Raw genomic sequence first — 5386 nt, 5'->3', positions numbered from 1 at the left:
CATCTCAAGAAAATCTAGTAAGCTACTGAGTTGACACCTCTAAAATGGCCAATTTAATCATTTTCGACAATTCAGTAATCAATGGGAAATTCTCTACAATAAATTCAATGGTAGAAAACAGTACTGAATGTCAAGGTGGCCAGATCACACACTGATCACAACCTCTTGAGGCTAGGAAAGGAAAAAAAAAAAAAAGAGGAATTCTCTGTCTGCATCGTATACCAGGACACAGGACCCCTCTCTCCTTTCCCGTGACAATGCATATGAGTTTTCCCAAAAGTTTACTGATGACAATCAAAACAGGTCTTGGGAGACCGATGAGTATTATCCAAGTCTGCAGATCTGAGTGCCCACCTACTCAGACCACTTTCCAAGCATCAACTCCCAGACTTTTATGGAGTCTAGCAACCTATATTTGTCCCAACTGTCCACTTTATTGGATCTCTTATTTGACTCAAGGATATCTGCCCATTTCCCAAAGAAACGCCTTTTCTCTAGTTTATTTTTAAAACCCGTTGCCCTTCTAATGTTTTCATTTTAAAATAAGCTCTAGCAGTCCATTAGATCCAGTATAGAAATGAAACCAAGAATAATCCTTTCAGTACTGCAGACAAAGAGGAAAAATACAAAATTTAAGGCCCACATTAAGATAGTCTGACTCTCCATACCCTGTCAAAGGCATTTTAGGCTATTTAAAACTACATAACAAGACTAAATAATAGGTATCATCATACTTATTTTGCCATCAAAGAAAGGAGCCTCAGGAAAGTTAAACAACTTGTCCAAATTCGCATAACTAGTAAATAATGATGTTAAAATTCAAGGCAAGCATTTTTTATGAAGTCCCATATAAATTAGTCCATCATTTTACAGGTAAAGAAGATGAAACTGGAAGGAAAATGTCAATTGCTGATTTGTAACCTTTGTTCTTGCCTCAAGGACACCTAAGGATTTCATCCTTGATTGAATCTTTTTTGTTGAAGGCATCTCCAGAGACGGCACTTCCCTGAACTGAGATGGCCTGCCCTCACCCACTCTTGTCTATGGCCACATGCATCCCAAGTGGGGAGTGCCTAAAACATTTGTAAGCTGTGCCTTGAAGATACAAGGCCTCCACTCTGTTGTTGCTACACATGTTGCTCTGTTGCCTATTCTGTACCCTTTCTTAAAGCTACGAAAATGTGGTGATGGGTAAAGCCTATGGTCTTGAGACTCTGATTGCCAATATAAACGTAATACCATGTTGCTGTGCACTAGATTGTGCAGAGGCCAAAGAGGCTTACGGAAGAATCTCGATAAATAAATGGCCTCATACCTCCTAATTCAATGTGCTCTCCACTACATAATAACTTCAAATGACTTCAAAGCAGCAAAGGCATGGATTTTTTTACTAGGCAAGATTATGTGTATGTCCAATTTCTATTCAACCTTCAAGACTTATGGCAACTCACAGAATTTCTCATATTCACAAAATATTCTATAATGGAGATACCATTGCCGTCTTCCTGACACCCATATCATGTGTCTTTTATGAGATATTTGAACACTTAATTATTTTTTATTTAATTTATATCCAAGTTAGTTAGCATATAGTGCAACAATGATTTCAGTAGATTCCTTAATGCCCTTTACACATTTAGCCCATCCCCCCTCTCACAACCCCTACAGTAACCCTCTGTTCTCCATATTTAAGAGTCTCTTATATTTTTGTCCCCCTCCCTGTTTTTATATTATTTTTGCTTCCCTTCCCTTATGTTCATCTATTTTGTATCTTAAAGCCCTCATATGAGTGAAGTCATGTGATATTTGTCTTACTCTGACTAATTTCACTTAGCATGATACCCTCTAGTTCCATTCATGTAGTTGCAAACAGTAAGATTCATTCTTTTTGATTGCTGAGTAATACTCCATTGTATATATCTACTACTTCTTTATCCATTCATCTGTTGACGGACATTTGGGCTCTTTTCATTCTGTGGTTATTGTTGATCATGCTGCTATAAACATTGGTGTGCATGTGTCCTTTGAAACAGCATACCTGTATCCCTTGGATAAATACCTAGTAGTGCAATTGCTAGGTTGTAGGGTAGTTCTATTTTTAATTTTTTGAGGAATCTCCATACTGTTTTCCAGAGTGACTGTACCAGTTTGCATTCCCAACAGCAGTGCAAAAGAGATCTTCTTTCTCGCCAGCATCCATTGTTGGCTGGCTTGTTGATTTTAGCCATTCTGACGGGTGTGAGGTGGTGTCCCATTGTGGTTTTGATTTGTATTTCCCTGATGATGAGTGATGTTGAGCATCGTTTCGTGTGTCTGTTGGCTATCTCAAGGTTTCCTTTGGAGAAGTGTCTGTTCATGTTTTTAGTCCATCTTTTCACTGGATTATTTGTTTTTGGGGTGTTGAGTTTGATACGTTCTTTTGGATGTCAACCCTTTATCTGCTGGTCATTTGCAAATATCTTCTCTCATTCCATTGGTTACCATTAGTTTTGCTGACTGTTTCCTTCACTATGAAGAAGGTTTTTGTTTTGATGAGGTCCCAATAGTTCATTTTTGCTTTTGTTTCCCTTACGTCTGGGACATGCTGCAGCCAAGATCAAAGAGATTCTTGCCTGCTTTCTCCTTGAGGATTTTGATGGCTTCCTGTCTTACATTTAGGTCTTTCATCCATTGTGAGTTTATTTTTGTATATGGTGTAAGAAAGTGATCCAGGTTCATTCTTCTGCATGTTGCTGTCCAGTTTTCCCAGCACCACTCTCTGAAGAGACTGTCTTTATTCCACTGAATATTCTTTCCTGCTTTGTTGAAGATGAGTTTGCCATACATTTGTGGGTACGTTTCTGGGTTCTCTATTCTGTACCATTGATCTGAGTGTCTGTTCTTGTGCCAGTACCATATGGTCTTGATGATTACAGCTTTGTAATACAGCTTGAAGTCTGGGATTGTGATGCCTCCTGATTTGGTTTTCTTTTTCAAGATTGCTTTGGCTATGTGGGGTCTTTTCTGGCTCCATACAAATTTTAGGATTGTTTGTTTTAGCTCTGTGAAGAATGCTGGTGTTATTTTGATAGGGATTGCATTGAATATGCATATTGCTTTGGGTAGTATTGACATTTTAACAACATTTTTTTCTTCCTATCCAGGAGCATGGAATATTTTTCCTTTTTTTGTGTGTGTCTTCTTCGATTTCCTTCATCAGCTTTCTACAGTTTTCAGTGTATAGATTTTTCACGTCTTTGGTTATGTTTATTCCTAGGTATTTTATAGTTTTTGGTGCAGTTGTAAATGGGATCGATTCCTTGATCTTTCTGTTGCTTCATTGTTGGTGTATAGGAATGCAACCGATTTCTGTGCATTGACTTTATATCCTGCCACTTAGCTTAATTTCTGGATCAGTTCTCACAGTTTTTTCGTGGGATCTCTTAGGTTTTCCATATAGAGTATCAGGTCATCTGTGAAGAGTGAAAGTTTGACCTTCTCCTGAACTTCTCAACCTATACTACACTGAATAACAGTAGCAAGAGTGGACATCCCTGTTTTGTTCCTGACCTTAGGGGGAAAGCTCTCAGTTTTTCCCCACTGAGGATGATATTAGCATTGGGTCTTTCACATATGGCTTTTATTATCTTGACATATGATCCTTCTATCCCTACCTTCTTAAGGTTTTTATCAAGAAAGGATGCTGTATTTTGTCAAATATTTTCTCTGCATCTATTGAGAGGATCATGTAGTTCTTGCCCTTTTGTTTTATTGATGTGATGAATCACATTGATTGTTTTGCAGACATTGAACCAGCCCCACATACCAGGTATAAATCCCACTTAGTCATAACGAATAATCTTTTTGATGTATTGTTGGATCTGGTTGGCTAATATCTTGTTGAGGATTTTTGCATCCATGTTCATCAAGGAGATTGGTCTATAGTTCTCTTTTTTAGTGGGGTCCTTGTCTGGTTTTGGAATCAAGGTAATGCTGGCTTCATAGAAAGAGCTTGGAAGTTTTCCTTCCATTTCTATTTTTTGGAATAGCTTCAAGACAATAGGTATTAACTCTTCCTTAAATGTTGGTTAGAATTCCCCTGGAAAGCCATCTGGCCCTGGACTCTTGATTTTTGGGAGATTTTTTTTTTACTACTAATTTGATTTCTTTACTGGTTATGGGTCTGTTCAAATTTTCTATTTCTTCCTTTTTCCGGTTTGGTAGTTTATATGTTTCTAGGAATTTGTCCATTTCTTCCAGATTGCCCATTTTATTGACATATAATTGCTCATAATATTCTCTTATCATTGTTTTTATTTTTGTTGTGTTGGTTGTGATCTCTTCTCTTTCATTCTTGATTTATTTGGGTCTTTCCCTTTTTCTTTTTGATCAAATTGGCTAGTGGCTTATCAGTTTTGTTAATTCTCTCAAAGAACCAGTTTCTGGTTTCATTGATCTGTTCTACTGTTTTTTTGGTTTCAATAGCATTAATTTCTGCTCTAATCTTTACTATTTCCTGTCTTCTGCTGGTCTGGAGTTTTATTTGCTATTCTTTTTCCAGCTCTTTGAGGTATAAGGTTAGCTTGTGTATCTGACACCTTTCTTCCTTCTCCAGGAAGAACTGGATTGTTATATACTTCCCTCTTATGTCTGCCTTTGCTGTGTCCCAGAGGTTTCTGGTTGTAGTGTTATCATTTTCATTGGCTTCCATGTAGTTTTTAATTTCCTCTTTAACTTTGTGGTTAGCCCATTTGTTCTTTAGTAGGTTGTTCTTTAGTCTCCAAGTATTTGTTATCTTTCCAAATTTTTTCTTGTGGTTGATTTTGAGTTTCACTGCATTGTGTATGGACTGAAAATATGCACAGTAAAATTTTCATCTTTTTGTACTTGTTGAGGGCTGATTTGAGACACTTAATTATTCTTTACCTTATGTTGTTCTCTGTGCCTCTCCTCCTCCCCCCACCCATTAGAGAGTGAGGCATTCAAGGGCAAGAAATGTAATTTACACTTCTTTAATCACTTTGGAAGTTCCTAGCCCAGTATATGACATTTACTAAGTTCTCCATAGGGTCTTCTCGAATGACTTAAGCACAATCAATATTTTTAAATTTGTAATATAATATGTTCAAACATCCATAAATTTTTTTAAAAATTCAGTTGAAACCCAAATGATATAGCATGTCTAATTAAATTGAATTCTTACTGTAAAGGTTAACAAGTTGGAACATTTAACCCTGAGAATAAAGGTCTGAGACCTCCATTAAACAAATTATTAGATATAGAAAGAGGGTCCTATTCATCATCAGTCAATTCCCAAAGTACATTAATATTAAGTAGGCTAAACCCAGTCTTATGATAAAGATAGGAAATCTGTTTTTCTCTAGAAATATTGTAGAGTCTTCTCTTG

The sequence above is a fragment of the Crocuta crocuta genome, unplaced genomic scaffold, assembly GCF_008692635.1.
Source record: "Crocuta crocuta isolate KB4526 unplaced genomic scaffold, BGI_CrCroc_1.0 scaffold376, whole genome shotgun sequence".
NCBI lineage: Eukaryota > Metazoa > Chordata > Mammalia > Carnivora > Hyaenidae > Crocuta > Crocuta crocuta.
This window is presented reverse-complemented; position numbering follows the sequence as displayed.